Raw genomic sequence first — 17,224 nt, 5'->3', positions numbered from 1 at the left:
TTCAGAAGTATGTGGATGAACTACCCTTCTGATAAGGTTAAGCTCAAATTCACTTTGTAGGTCATTTTCCTCATGGGAGCTGCTATTAGCATATATTCTTATTTATAGAGTGACTAGGAATTGTAACTTATTTAATTATTCAATCATGTCTTATTAATACAGTAATTACACAAGATTAGTTGCTATTCCATTGATTTATGGTTACTCTTGTACCCCAATAGTTAACACAATGGCCAATGCCTACTATGTGCTCAAAAAAACTATATTGGAATGAATAGATATATTCCAGTACATGTTCATTTATTCAGTTATGAATATGTTGGTTGTTTTCTTTCCTTCAGCAATCCTTAATGGTTCACTGACCTTGTATAAAGAATTCCATTCAAGTTGCATTCTTTCACACCCATAAGATCTTGACGTGTACTTCATCTTCCAGGTAGAATAAATTTTACTTCTATATTATGTGTCAGTTGAGATGGAGGTAAGTTATTTATAGCTAGTAATCCCTGAAGATACTTCACAATGAGTGTGCACCATCACATGTACACACTCAATGACATGGATACAAACTTCCTCTACACAAGTGGTTCTCAACCTTCCTAAGGTGACCCTCTAATACAGTTCCTCATGCTGTGGTGACCCTTAACCATAAAATTATTCTCATTGCTATTCATAACTACAATTTTGCTACTGTTGTGAATCATACTGTAAATGTCTGATATGCAGGATATCTGATATGTGACATTTGTGAAAGGGACGATCGAGCCTCAAAGGCGTCATAACCCACACATTGAGAAGAACTGCTCTACACAGTGAAGGATGGCGTGTGAACAGATAATTGATTTACATCACACCTCAGACATCAGGCTGCTTTTTTAGAGCTAGCCTCTGGTCAGGTGTTTCCTCAAGACTCTACAATAATGAGGGCGCTTTCTGAAATGCTAATTTCCCTGCTGCTCTCTGAGGACATGTTGAACATGAGAAACTTGGGAGATTAACTGTCAAAATATTGGTTTCTTGGCAAGCAATGTCACAAGAGTATATGACCAAAATCTCGATTGCCTACTCATTATTTCGTTGTGTTGTTCTTTGAGATTAGTGTCTTACCATATAGCCAAGGCTATCCTATATAGCCAACGCTGCGCTGAAACTCACAGCAATGCCACTGCTGCAGCTCCTCAGGGGTTAGGATTACAGGTATGAGATACCATGGCCATGTGGCCCATTCATTCTTCTATTCATTATTTATATATTTATTTCAAAATCTTTTTGTAATTCTCATAACTATGAATATGCTAAAAAGATGGATAGTACTTACCATACAATACAGGTAAGGGCATTTCTGTTCACCACCACAGTCATATTCATAACACAGAAGATTTGCCATTATACCAATGTGTCTGAGCTTGAGACCAATCTAACTGCTGGGTTCAAATTCAGTGCCCCGAGAGTAGTGCTGCCATATGCCACCTGCCTGCCTCCACCCAGACCCTGTCCTTGTAAGAAGACTCTCCTTTTTTGACAGGTAGGTTGAAATATGAAAACATCTAGAATAATGTCTGGTAGGAAAATAGAAAACCAATCACATTGCTTTTTTGGACAGCAAAGGAAGAAAATCAGAAAACAACCATAAAACACTAAGAATGTTAGTGTTAAGCCGGCTGGTGGTGGTGGTGGCGGCGGCGGCGGCGGCGGCGGCGGCGGCGGCGGCGGCGGCGGCGGCGGCGGCGGCGCACGCCTTTAATCCCAGCACTCAGGAGGCAGAGGCAGGCAGATCTTTGTGAGTTCGAGGCCAGTCTGGGCTACCAAGTGAGTTCCAGGAAAGGCGCAAAGCTACACAGAGACACCCTGTCTCGAAAAACCAAAAAAAAAAAAAAAAAAAAGAAAAGAAAAGAAAAAAGAAAAAAAAAAGAATGTTAGTGCTTACCAGAAAGCCAGACTGAGAGGAAAGATAGACTTTTCACTGTCATCTACTTTTAAGAGGCAATCATTGCAAAGATCTTTTATGTAAGGGACATGGAAGAGTGGAAGGGAAACCGTCTTTGGCCACACTTTTATAGATGATATAGAAACATGCTTTATTTGGTCATTTCTTATATGGTCCCTCGATAAAAGGAAAGGATACCCTCTTAAATAGGCATTCTCTTGAGGCAATTTAACAGAGTCCAGAGTAGTAGCTTTGAGACTTAAAGCTATGGCTCATCTGACTTGCTACAGGATTAGTTTGTTGGTATTTAAGGAGAAGAGATGAGGCCATGATGCTCATCTCAAATATTGTTTTTCATCTTGTCAGTGGTGGGGATGAGGAATCAGGTTACAGCAACTGGACCTTCTTTTCACTGCAGCTCACTCTGTCGGCCCTTTTCCTCTCCCTCTTCCTCTGCTAGCCTTTGTTTTTGTTTTTTTTTTTTTGTTTTTTTTTGTTTTTGTTTTGTTTTTTTTTTTTTTTGAGAATCTTGTTTTTAATCTTTCCTCTGTCAAAGCATCATATCATCCCTGAAGCCATTGCCAGGACAAACATTCCTCCCATAGGAACTGGAGTCTTTCGTTATCACACATGAGAGTTCAAGTTTGTGTCATTTATTGCAATCTATGTCTCCTTCAAAGTATCTCAATAGAGAGCCAGAAATATATGAGCATCAATAAATCAAAGAGTCTCTAAAGTACAGAACAGTGTTCCTAAAATAACATGTTGATGTTCCAACTTCCAATATCTGTATAGGTGATCATATTTGGTAGTATAACCAAGACCAAAATGAAATAAAGCAAGATGATGTCATATTGAGTCAACATGGATTTGCTACAAGAGCTGGTTTCCATGTGAGAAAAGAGGGACATTAAGACATAGCACAGGGAGTTGGGAAAATGGCTTGCTCATTAATGTGTTCGTTGCACAAGCATGAAGATCCAAGTTCCATCCACAGAACCCACATAAAAAGACCAGGTATGAAGGCTTGTGCTTATAATTCCAGCATGAGGGAGGCAGAGACAGGTGAATTCTTGGGGCTCACTATCCTTCCTGGCAAGTTTCAAGACATTGAGGTACCCTGTCTCAGAAAGCAATGTTGATAGCACCTAAGGAATGACACCAGAGGCCTCTGGCCATCACATGCAAGTGTACACAAATACATACATGCACACAGACACTCATGCATAGATATGTACATGCACAAACACATGACATGAGATACAGCGGTATAGAGAATTGACATGTGAAGATGAAAGCAAAGGCCAGAGTGATTCAGCTACAAGGAGAGTTGAGGGCCACTGATAGCTAATGCAAGTTGAAAAGGGCAGGAAGAGATCCTATTCTGCAGCCTTGCAAATATACATTTCCGTCATATAAAGGCTCCAAGTTTGTGGCATTTTGTTGCCGAAGTCCCTGGAATCAAGTAACCTCCCCCCGCAACAGTTCTTTAAATATAAGTGGTATACAAATATATCAGATGGAAGTTTCTAAGGACAGACAGGATTTAGCTTTTCCAAGTTAATCACAATTCAGAGGTCAATGTGAACAATGATGAATACAATACCATTAATAATGATGATGATATAACCCCACAAATCCATGAGACACCCATGTCCAGATGTTGGGAAATCTCCACTCTTCCGAGTCCTTCCATTCTTCTTAGATGCATCCAATAGGGAATATTCCCCCTAAACATCACATCACAAAGAGGAACTAAATGCTACCACTTTCCTTTCAAGGGCATCATGAAGATCTGTGTCTCCAAAATGTTTGTCCAAGAAACTGGAGTTTCTTGGAGGGCTGTCACTAGCTAAATATAAAGTATGTTATTATCCCCTTGAAACCTTGGCAATTCTTTGTCACTTGCTTTTGAAAAGAAAATTATACTCACCCAAAGCATTTCATTACAACCTGAACTGTCTATTCAATATAAATTTAGCAATCTAAATTTATATAACCCTCCAGCCAAATGCAATAGAGTTAGGAGCCCAGGGCACCAAATGTTGCTGTTTCAGAAAATAAGTCTTGGTTTGTGTGACGTCTCCTGACTGCTCAGTCTAAAGTCTGAATCTCTTAAGGTCAGAGGGGCCACTCCAACTACATGGTGGGTGGCTTCCCTATGATAGTTTTTGCTAGGCACATCTTATAGAATTAATTACTGAGAATTGTAACTCTCTGGAAATTTGGATTTCTTCTATTAAAAACTTATCTTTTTATTTACAAAACTGTATTAGCTATCTATCTATCATTCATCATCATCATCATCATCATCATCCATCAGTGTAACTACCTCTCTTTTGAAACAGGGTCTCACTATAAGGCCTGGAACTCACTATAGACCAGGCTAGCCTGGAATTTTTCATGTACCTTCTGCTACTGCAGTGTTGGGATTGCAGGCATATGCCACTGTGCTCAGCTGAAATTTCTTATCCAAAATGCATAGAAAAAACAAAGCCCCATTAAGGTGAGGTATCTTTAACTTGGGCCAGACTTTCTGGATGCTAGAGCTATGTGTGAATGCTTGTATTATGTGTGGGTTCAGGTTGTATATGCTAGAAATGTTTGGGATATTTTGAGTCCTCCTTTTGAGTGGGATCAAATGAATGTTAGTTTGCATGGTAGTTTTTCCTAATCCCTAGTATCTTTAAGAGTGGTACAGACCTAGATGGCAATACCATTCCTGTGTTTGGTTCATGCATTGTTGCATTACATGTACAATGCAGAGCTCATACCTAACTCACGTGGTTGGCATATGGATCCAGTGAACTAATTCTGTCAAAGAAGGAATATGGTTTCCCTTATATGGTTTGTTCCCTCCTCCCTGCATCTCCTTTGGAAAATGTTCAGATTTGCTCTAGTACCTCCCTCAGAGTAGAAAGCTAGAACTCCTGCTCATTTCCTCAGTGAACACATCCCTGGGGACTCATTTTAGCTCCATTCTGGGACACCCTTAATTCCTGGAAAGACTCATCTTACTGATGTCAGGGGACATTTCAGGATACAAACATTACTACCCAAATCTCATTTCAGATATTTGAAAAGAGAATATTTTACAAATTTTCAGGCAGATGTAGGTACTGCTGACATTGTTGAAGGCTTAAGTATTATTAAGCGGCATTATTGCTGTAACAGTACCATGAAATGTGGCAAACTATGGGGATTATATATTACATTAATTGGCAGCACTTTATGCTTTCAGTAATACCCTTAATTATTAAAATCTTTATCTTGGAGGAAACAGCTAACACCAGGTTATAAAATAACTAGGAGGTGTGACCCCTGTTCTGTTTGCAGGGCTCCTGTTTTAGAAGCATGTCTTTCTTGTCTTCTATTGGGATTCTGTATAATTACATGTGACTTTGACTTCAAGGGAACATTTTAGAATATTAAATAAGTGGGGTTAGTCTTACGGGAAATTCAGCAGAAGGTATTTACACAGGAGCAAACTGAACACTAATTCCTTTGTAATGAGCATTTCTAGAAGCTCTCCTTTCCCTACTTATACTCATCCCATGGTTATTGCAAACTTTATGGTTTGACTATGATAAGAATGAACATCACAATCTCTGAGAGTTCCAGGCCAACCTGGGCTACAAAGTGAGTTCCAGGAAAGGTGCAAAGCTACACAGAGAAACCCTGTCTTGAAAAACCAAAAAAAAAAAAAAAAAATCCCATCATCTTCCAGGAACACTGAGGTCTAAGGCTTTGACACACAAACCTTTGGGGAATATATCAGACATCAGACACAAGCCAACAGCATCTCTCATTCAAGTGTTTTTGGTAGAGTCACAGAATTCAGTTCCTTCTGGAACCTTCTCAAATCTTCTCTGGAAAAGGTTTTGAAATGTGCCCGAGATAACTACTGCCATCTCCATGTCTTTAGCAACTTGAATGGCCCATGAATATGGCCATGAGGGGGTCATGGTTGCCTCTCGTGAGAACTGTTTTGAGAACTGGATTGGACAGTCTCATAGTGAATGTGCATAACTCAGACTGAAGGCTGAGAATCGTGTAAAGTTTCACAGTAGTTTTAAGTGGAATTGGAAAGAAGGGAATTGAAACACAGATTAGAAAGGACTGTGGTTACAAGAAAACTGTACTTGATATATAAGCAAAGATAAAGATACGTACTCATTTGCTGAAATCAAAACACCAGGAGAGAGCAAAGGGCCCAGAAACATGAGAGGGAAATTGATAACTAAATGCAGTGAGATGCTGGAGATTGTTGAAGGGATGTGGAGGGTTTTAGATCCTCTCTCCATGAATCAATGAATTGAATTTAATATTGATGACTAGATGACTTAATTGAGCTGATTTCAATGATATCCACAAAAGCAAAAAAAGTGCATGTCAAATTCTAAGTTATGCCCAGTTGATTTCTGCATTTGCACTTGCTGAAGAAATAAAAGCAAAATGACAAAGATTGATTCTGGCTTTCTCCGGAGACTTTGCTAGCACTGATAATGTAGTTGGTATCATAATTACATTGGGAGTCCCAAAGACAGAGCTCTTTGGGAACCAACATTTGGGCAATTGTGTAGGGCTGTCACTCTTCACAGCGTCTGATCCAGTCCATCGTAGCTGTTCCTCTGACTGCAGGTGGTATGGTGCCTCCACTTCCTCACTGTTGCTTCAGACCAGGGACAGAGGTCAGAGGAGGGCATAAACCACCTCTCTCTGTCTTCTGCTAGCTTGGAATTAGCCACTGATTTTTCTAATGTCCGTTCATCATTGTCCCCATGCCCAGAATATAGGCAAATATTGATTGCCCACAACAATGACAATTGGAGCATTACATTAACTGGATCCAGCTTAGGCAAATCAGAGTTCATTCTTGGAGTAGAAGTTCAGACTACTCTCTAGGCTTCATGGAGGCCTTGTAAAAGGAAGGATGCAGAGGAGATACCAACTGGTCACGGGCTAGTGGCAAGATCCCCGTGTAGAAACTGGAATGTCTACCACTTCTCTGAACTTGACATGAATAGGAAATGTTTGTCACTTGGGGAAATAAAATCTTCACAAGATCTGGCCCCTAGAATGAATAGTGACTTTGAATACCAACTCAGCTCTCAGATAACCCTCCCCACTGTATTTTCCTATTCTCAGCAATATCTGAGGTGTTTGCTTCAAGAAAACTCTACTAGGCAGGCATAAAACATAAATCTATTGTCCCTGAACTATAATCGCCCTTCAGTATCTGAAAGAATGGGTTCCAAGGTCACAAATACAACAATCTAAAAATGCTCCGGTAGCTTCCATAAAATCATGTGGTGGCCTGCACAACTCTTTCTATGTACTTCATTTTAAAAAATATGAACGTGAATGTATGTGTGCGTTTTGATAGTTGTACAGGAGAGTGAAGGTGCCCCTGAAAGCCAAAGTCATGAGATCCCCTGGAGATAGAGTTATGGGCAGTTATGAACCACCTGATGTGGATGCTTGTGGTGATATATTGTGTCCCCCAATATATTGTGCATCCTAATAAACTTAGCTGGGGTCAGAGGACAGAAGATGCACTAGATAGACATAGAGGCCAGAAAATGGTGGCACACGCACCTTTAATCCTATCACTTGGGAGGCAGAGAGCTGGGTCTCTGTGAGTTCAAAGCCATACTGGAAACAGCCAGGCATGGTGACTCACGCTTTTAATCCCAGGATGATGGCAGGAAGCAGAAAGCTATATAAGGCATGAAAACCATGAACTAGAGATGGTTAAGCTTTTAGGCTTTTGAACAGCACAGTTCAGCTGAGTGCCACTCAGATGAGGACACAGAGGCTTCCAGTCTGAGGAAACAGGATCAGCTGAGAAGTTGGCAAGGTGAGGTTAGCGGTGGCCTGTTCTGCTTCTCTGATCTTCCAGCATTCATCCCAATACCTGGCTCTGGGTTTGTTTTATTAATAAGACCCTTTAAGATTCCTGCTGCAGATGCTAGGAAATGAACTGAGTCCTCTACAAGAACAGTCCACACTCTTAACCACCAAAGTCATCTTTGTACCCCTCCTGAACTTTAGATAATCTCTAGGTAACTTCAGACATAATGTAAATATTATCAAAACCCAAACCATACTGAATTTCTCAGGAAATAATGACAAGAAAAAAAAGTTTGTGCATGTTTGCTACAGTCATGTTTCACAAATACTTTTGATCTGTAACTGGTTGAATCAATGGACCCAGACCTCACAGATGATGAAGCTGGGTATATCCCCTTGGCTTGCTGGCAGGTTGAACTCTGAAGATAGAAGGAAATATTTTCCACATTGTATCACGTAGAGAGCTTGTTTTGATTCTGTGTCACTGGCCGTTCTTACAGGGCAGGGAAGCAATTTCAGAACCATCCCTCTTCCCTTGGCTTGTTTTTGGGTAAAGGTTAAAGTCTGATTCTCAAAAAGCAGCATTTCTTCACTGTGAATGACTGAAGCCGGTACTGTGGGCTCTGTTGAAAAATCACTTATAAACAACCAGCAGAAAGCATGCAGCCCTGCCTGGCAAGGGATGAGGGTGGCAGAAATCCGCAGAATGCAGCAGAGCCGCCTCCAGTGTCAAATGTTGACCTGGGTCATCTTCCATAGCTGTGTCATCTGGCCTGTTCCTAGAAGGAACTCTGTTATAAAAGATTTTTAAGGAAGAGATGACATAACCCAGATCCTCCAGAACAGGAGGAAACTTTGGAAATCATTTCATTTTTTTTTCAAAAATTAATCAGTCTGGATTCCATCGACAGATGAACAGGTAATGAAAATGTGGTGTTCATACACATTGGAATTTCCTTCAGCCATAAGAAAAATTTAATTTGGAGGAAACTGGATGGAACTGGAAAATTTATTAAATGAGGTAATTCAAACTCAGAAATACAAATCCTGTACATTTTCTCTTACATGTAGATCCTACCTACGTGTGTGTGTGTGTGTGTGTGTGTGTGTGTGTGTGTGTGTGTGTGTGTACACTTATGTGCGAGTGAATGCAAACAGAGACTAGAAAACTAGAAGGGGACCCATGATAGGAGAAAAATGGAGTGTTAATGGAGGGTTGGTGAGGGTAACGTATGTAACATGAAAATTGAAGGGGACTATTCCAGTGGAAAGGGAAGAGTGGGGAGGGTGGTCAGGTAGTTGGAGGAGAATGGAGGAAAGGATGGGAAGCCAGGGTCAACTTAAAGGACCTATGAAAATACTGTAGGGAAATCTACTCCCATACAATAGCTTTAAAAAGTCATATTAAATAATAAAATAAATGCTACAGCCAAGAAAACTAAAGCAGCATTTCTAAGAATACTTTCTAAAGGTAGTGATAACTGGGAGGAGTCAAAGATGGAGAAAACAAAGAATGTTTCACAATGTCAATAGACAGAGCCAGAGTACAGAGGTGGTAGGTCAGAACCATACCAGAGCTCTGAAATGCTGGGTTGGCACCAAGATGGATAATCGTGCTCCAACAGCAAATCACCAAAGCCATTTCCAGAAGGAGTCAGAAGTATCAAGTCTAGAGCCAACTTGGGTGGGAGGCCAGGTAGATTCCTACTGTCCATACCAGGCTTTAATGGCTGAATTTGTCCTGCATCAGCTCCAGAATGGAGGCATTTTCTGAGCATTTTGTATTTGCCTTCCCAAAAGATTCCACCCAGAGAGGAAGACAGGAGTTGGGGCAAGTATGTGTGTGCTGAGCTGCAGAACATTTATTAGATGCTCTGTCTCCTCTATCCCCCACACATACACCTGTGATTGCACACATTCACACTCAGCATACTGAATACTCATAGCCACACACTTGTACATGTGCAAATACACAATATAGCATCATAGACACCCTCACTCACAAGTGCCCCACACACACTTTGCTATATTAGGTCTTTTGTCCCCAGGTCTCCTGGGTACCTCTGCCACCCTCTCAAGACCTCCAGTTTTTCTTAGCAAAAAGGAGTTTCAAGAATGATCCTCCACAACTGTAACATTTTCTGGTTTGTGGAGAAGGTCTCTTCTCTTGAAGAACAACTCTGAGCATCTGCTGTGAATCAGTGCTCTGTCATGTTGGGGCTATGGAGAAGGGTACAAATATAATTACTGAGTAATGTTGACTTTATCCTCTGTCAGCTACAAGCAGGCTTTGTGTTCCATGTTCCATGTATGATTTCCCATTCTGCTTTTGTAGCTAAGTCATGAAAGAGCTGTGCATAACTATTGGTGGTTGAAGAAACTTGCTGAGATCACAGGCAGGTGAAAATGTCTAACTTCCCCTACAAATGCAGCTCTTCACTGTGATGGAAAGTATTATCAGCTTTGTGAGGAGTAGACATCTGAGCTGAGTATGGAGAAACAGGCAGGAATTTGACAGGAGATGCTAAGAGCATCTAGGGAGCAAAGGCTTTGGGGCAAGATGTGCTGGCACCCCATGCCTAGTCAAGGAGAATGGCAAGTTATCTATCTACTTTGGACTTGCAGGAGAATCCAGAGAGGGTGACAGAGATGTGAGGCCCAGTCATTCTCAATGCATGTGTTTTGTACCTGGCTCAACATGGACCTTAACTCAACCATGGACTTTGTCTTGGCCTTTGAGGACTTTTCAAGCCAGGTGAGTCACCAATAGAAAACCTGAAAGATTCCTGCCCCATTCATCACCTTCTGCTTTATGTATCATGGCAGAAGCCTTCTTAAAGCATGCAGGCATTCCCCTTGGGGGGGGGGTGCTTTGTCCCTTCCCTCACCAAGAACCATTCTCTCAACCATTTGCTTTATTTATATCCTCATGTGAACCTCCCTCTTCTCCCCTGGACTACTCTAGCGGTTTCCACCTCGTCTCCCTGCCTAGGTTGTTCCCTGTTGTAGACACATTTCCTACCCAAGACATCAGAGTCATCTTTTGAAGAATCGATTTTGGCCACATCGATTTTCTACCTGAAATCTCAATTTTAGGACTTGCCATCAAATCAAATGGTTAATTAAGAAACCCCATGTGTTCTAAGAAAAAGAAAAACCTTCAGGGAGGAGCTGTAAATGGGTGGCATAGATGTCCACTGTAGCTGAAGACCCACCTTTAGGAAACTGTGCAGTTAAAGACAGTGGAGCAGGGGTGTAGAAGGGCAAGAAATGGGGCTGACAAGACAACACAGAAGGTAAACTCCCTGTAATGTCCCAATCTCAAGATTGTAACATTTGCATAACACTCAACACTGTGCAAGACCTGCTGCATATATGAGCCTCTTACTCCATAGGCCTCCCTGTCCCCACTTGCTCCTGACCTCACATGCCTTGAACCTCTGGCTCATTCTTGCTCTACTTCGATTACATCAGCCTTTCCAAGCAATCTACTTCATAGCTGTTGTCTTGATTGTTGATTTTTAAATTCTTCTAAGGTCAACTCAGAAAGAAGGCACCTTCCCGAAACATGAGGACATGCAGAGTATAGAAAATAGAGTAAACTTCAATTTCTTGGTAGATCCAAGCAGGTGAAAACCATTTCTAAGAGCCTGAAGCAGATGTCCCTAAGATTCATGGAATAATGTCAGTACCCATCATAGGAGTCTCTCTTGAAAAGAAATGGAAGGGAACGTGAGCACTAAGGACAACTGCTCAGTGATGTGTTTCAGCACTCAATGCCATGGGCTTTCGAGATTCTAAAGAAAAGATTAAACCCCCAGGGTACAGGCAAATAGTCTCCATCTATTTGTCAGAGAGAATGAGCTGCCTCCTACCTCCTGCTGGGCACAGGCACTGGCTTTCAGGAGTGACCTCTACTCCAGACTTCACAGGGCTTTGGCTATTGTGGAGTCTAACAGTCCTCTGGATATTTTAGTGCTTCCCTTGGGTTCAAGTCAGTTCAGACGACGTTATGAAGTCCCTACTCTGTGTATGGTGCTGTGCTAAGAGCTGGAAACCCAGGAACAGATGAAACATCATTTCTGTCCTCTACAAGTTCTAATCCTTCTTGAAAGAAAGAGGTGTGTTCTGGGTAATAGATGAATGTGGGATTTTGTTGCTGTTAAAGAACATTCAAATCCAATATGCAGGAAGTAACATCCCTCCTCTGTACCAGACCATGCCGTCCACTTTCATATCTTAACTTGAGGATAATCTTCCTCAGGGATCCCCAACTTTTATGCCCAGTGTCAGGGAGGCAAAGCTGTCATCAGATCTTAACTTCTTCCTGAACAATAGGAAAGGGACTCAGAGTATAAGAAGCAAACTGGGTAGAGATGTTTGGGGGACACAAAGACTTCCTTTGGGATATTAAAGGGTTGTCAACTTACTGTGTAAAATTCCATGTCCTTACAGAAATGATTTCTCATTTTTCTGATCTGACATTCTAAAAGTTGATCAAAGATCATCACCACCACTCTACAAACAAGAAAGCTGAGTCCTGGAGATTGGGTGTGATTGACCCCACACACACTGGAAATCTAGTGGAGCCAGATGATGAGCTGGACTCTTCCCACTTTGTCCCACTGCTTTCTCAGATAACTTCTAGGATTATCCTAAATGCCAAGTTTATGAAGGTTTGCTTCCCTTCTGTTGCTTAAGAAGGATCGTTTCATATAACCTAGGTGAATGAATCTGAGAGAAGGATGCATTGCAGGTTGCTGCATATGGAGAGACCGAGACAGAAAGGCTCCTTTGGTATTTCGAATGAGAATCGGCCCTCATAGGCTCAAGTGTTTGAATACTTCATCCACAGTTTGTAGAACTCTTTGGGAAGAATTACTAAGTGGGGCCTTGCTGGGAGGAGATATGGCACTTGGGGGGGTTGGCTTTGAGGTTTCAATAGACTCACTCAATTCCCAGTATCCCTCTCTTACTTGCAAATCAAGCTATAAGCTCCCAGCTACTCTAACCACCATGCCTTTGCTCTGTCATCATAGACTCTGACCCTCTGAACCTGTAAACCCCAGATTAAATGTTTTGTTTTGTTTTTTTATAAGTTGCCTTAGTTGTGGCGTTTTATCACAGCAATAGATAAATAACCAAGACATCTGAGCTGCCATGACTGTAATGCTGCAGCAAGGAGGAGGCACAAGGTACTCCAGAAGCTTGGCCTGAGTGCATATTGGGCTCTGACTTCATTGGATTGTGCAGGGATTATTTAGAAATGAATCAGGCTAAATCTTGCCAGGATACTTGTTATATTTTTCTTTTTCTTCTTCTTGATTGCTATGATGTAGAGAATTACCTCCCTCATAGGCTGTCGCTGTCATGATATTCTGCCCAACTATATAGCACCAAGAACCCATGTGCAGAGCCCTCCAATACCATGAGCCAAAATAATCCTACTCCTTTATATTGTTCTCCTATTTTTTTCTTTCACAGTCATGACTAAGCAAACTCAAATAGGAACTGTCCTGCAAACAGAACATGGATGTAGATCCTTAGTTGCCAAGTATGAAATGTTCAGTTGCTAAGGCAAAAATTCTCAATTTTGAAGGGAATACAATTTCCAGTTTTCTTCTCCCATGCAGAGGTAAAGACAACAGCTATGAATCACTAGCAATCAAAGGGAAACTGTAAGACCAAGATAGAAATATGGTTTCCCTTTGCCTTGATAGGCTGCGGTCTTCTCTTGAGAGGATCTGCATGTTTTTACCATGAAGAAACCATTTATGAAGTTCATACATATACATATATGTTCGCTTGATAATAATTATATCCATTGTTTTATTTAAACTTGACAACCTTCTGGTGAGAGAATAAAGAATATATTCATACTTAGTTTACTCCTGTGACAAATGACCTGTCCCAGGTCACATCTTGGAGAGAGCAAATGAAGCGTCTAAGCTATGTGCCCCTGCTTCAGAGCTTTGGAAGGACACTCTCTATTTGTGTATCTTGCCACCCTCAAATGCACATGAATATACACACGGAGCTTGACATGACAGCTAGTGATTTGTGATACGTCAATCCCACCACAGGAGAAATCTGTTACTGAACTTTCTCCAGTTCTCACTGCTTACTGGAAGCTTACCGCACACACCAGGAGTGTCAGAGCTGAGTGGTGAAAAGGACTTAGACCTTTTCACCCTTGGACAAATTGCCAGTCTCCCCATGTCTGTTTCCCATGAATAAAATGGACTGGTGGTAAATAAATCTGTCTCATCAGATGGTTGTAAATAATGCACCAGACACTTCCCAAAGGTTTTTAGCTCCACTTTTAAAAATCCTTCTGCAGAGGGGGGTAACTCCACCCTCCATTTGTAGGATAATTAAATCAATGTTCAGAACATTTCACTCACAGGTCAAAGATTATTCAACTAGAAAAAGACCGAGGAACACTTTGGTCCATTCTGTGTCAAAGAATTATAATTCCAAACAACCAGGCCAACAGCATGTGCACTCTAGTTCCAACCACCAGGGGACACAGGATCAAGGGCCCCCAACATGTGGAGCTTCTTTTAGGGGTTCTACATCGTGTGATGTTTCTTTGGCCCTCAAGACACCTCGTGTTCTCAATGTCTGCTTTGCAAATCTGAGCATAAGGAAGCATTGTTCTTCCAGGCTCTGAAAAAAAAAAAAACCCACAAAAACAAAACAAAACAAAAAAACTTTGAAGAGTTTTCTAAGATCATCTGATTCTCTGATTGTTTTCTTAGAAGCTTCAAAGGGTAGAGGGTTTGGATGGTGTGGCTCAAGCACATGGCCTATGTTCATCTCTGAGTTAACACTTTAATCATCTGGTATTTACTCTTCATTAGCAATGTAAAGAGTCAGGAAACTCCATTCTCCATGCTTACCTGAACATCTGGAACTTAGTGCATATCAGATTCATTCATTTTAATGAGCGCATTTCGAATTACAGATTCATGGCTATCTATCATGTAACGACTCAAGAGTTTCAAGCTGGTCCTCATCAAAAATACAGCCTTTGGAGACTGTCGTCCAACACCTGCTCCCTTCCTCCTGCTAAGTCACCATCATCATCATCATCATCATCATCATCAACAACAACAACAAATCAACAACCACTGAGCACCTATCATACTGTCTCTTTTTAACTTGTTTATTTTTAAAGATGTTATTCATCTTATTTGACATGTTTTGCTTGCATGTATACATGCACACCACATGCATGCTTGGTTCCCTTGGGGTCATCAAAGAGAGTTAGATCCCATGAAACGGGATATATGGGTGATTATAAACTACCATGCCGATGCTGGGAATCAAACCTGGGTTCTCTGCAAGTGCAAAAATTGATGTTAACCAATGATGTAACTCTCTAGACCCCTTTAAAAAAATTAGATAAAATTCATACCTAATAAAATGTACTTTTTGAAGTACGTAGGTACATAAGCATTCACAAAAGAATTTTTAAACCCCTTTACCCTAAATAGCCCCCATGCCCACTGGCCTAATTTCTATCACTCTAATTTTGCCACTTATAAAATATAAAAACATGAAATCCTGCTAGTTGTGATCTTTTGTGTATCTTAATATAATGCTTCTAAAGTTCATGTTTATTTGGTCTGCTACTTCTTAATCCCCGGAATCTTGCAGCATTTAAAATTATTGAAATTTTCAGTCTTATGTTTCTATAAATGAAATTTCTCTTGTCTGGGTGAAGGGAAGCATTTTAGTTTGTTTTCATTTTGTTCAGTTCATTCTAATGAGAAAAATAGGAAATATTTAAGTGACCATAGCATAGCAGTGAAATTTTAGATGTCACACCAAAATCCTGATTTATAAAAGAAAAAACTGATAATCTGGACTTTATTCAAATTAAAACTTCTATTAAAAAAAAAAATGACCTCCTAGAGACTGAAGAGATAACCACCAGAAAGAAAAAAAAATTTGCAAAAGGATATCTGATAAATGCAAAAGTACAGAGAATATTTAATACCCAACAATAATGAAAGAGATGGCAAAATGAACCAAAGACTTTAATTGTCGCTTTGCCCAAGGCATACAGATGGCAAACAAGCATATAAAATATTGCTCTCCATGAAATGCCATGAATTCAATGCAACATTAGAAAAGATAACACATCCTTTACACCTAATGGTGGAAATGAAGTCCAGAACGAACACTGACAACATCAAATGCCAGTGAGAACAGGGAGCAGAAAGAATGCTCACTCACCACAGTGGGGATGCAAAATGGTACAAGCATTTGGAAGACAGCAGGGCAAACTTCTCCCTTCAGACCCAGCAACTGTGCTTCATATTTACCAAAATAAGCTGGAGAGTATTTGCTTGCACAAACCTGTATGCTTATGTTTAGAACAGCTTATTTTCTTTATTTTTATGCCAAAATTCGGCAGCCACCAGCACGTCCTTCAGTAGGTAATTAGACTTAGTCTCTCCAAGCAATATATGTTATTCAACAAAGAGGGAAGAGCTGTCAATCCAGGAAGATATGGACCAAACATAAATTAAGAAAATGAAGTCAATTGAAAAGTTACATGTTGTAAAATTCCAAATATATGTTATTCTAGGAAATCTGAATCCTGGGGACGGTACAAATATTGGCGGTTGCTGGGGTTAGAATGAAGAGGCAGAGAGGAGAAGGCTTTTAAGGCAATGAAGTTACAATGTAAGATATTATACCAAAAGAGGTGTGTCATTTTACATTTGTTGGAAGCTATGAGATGTACGAGAGTGATGTGTGCTATAGATTCCTCAACTGTAACAGAAGTTCCCCTTTTAGAGGAGACACTGATTTAAAAAAAAAAAAAAAAAAGAAACCTAGTATGTGTGGAAGCAGAAGAGAGTCTATCAGAAACCTCGGTACCTTTCACCTAATTTTACTGTGAGCCTGGATTTAATTTCAATAATAAAATCTAATCTTAAAAAATTCCCAGGCATTCAGGTGTGAGGGGTAACCAATACCTTATCCCCTGGGTTGTGTGCATCAACTCCAGTCCTCGCCATAAACTTGAAGTGCGATTCCATTCATGAACGAGGAATACAAACAAGGCTCTCCAAAGTTAAATGCTTTACCTCAGATCACACAAAGGCTGCTCAGAAAAGTGAGATTCAAACTGAAGTCTGTCCGATTGCACAGCCCACACTCCTAGAGCACTGCAGGCAAAGACAGGTGTCCCACTGTGAGAAAGAAGCACTTCTTGTACTCAGAGGAGGCCACGGAAAAATTTTTACTTAAGGAAAAAAAAATTTGCTCCTGTTATGTGGCTGTAGGTGGGTGGAAAGCATCTAAACAATTTTGAGAGCATGATAACTGTGTGTCATGCTTCAAAGGCATAAAAAATGGCTGAACAGAATCTGGCCAAACTTTCAGATGGAGGAAAAAAAAAAAAATCACCTTTCGGCTCAGAACAAG

This window comes from Peromyscus leucopus, chromosome 22, assembly GCF_004664715.2.
Source record: "Peromyscus leucopus breed LL Stock chromosome 22, UCI_PerLeu_2.1, whole genome shotgun sequence".
Lineage (NCBI taxonomy): Eukaryota > Metazoa > Chordata > Mammalia > Rodentia > Cricetidae > Peromyscus > Peromyscus leucopus.
Note: the sequence above shows the minus strand (reverse complement) of the source record.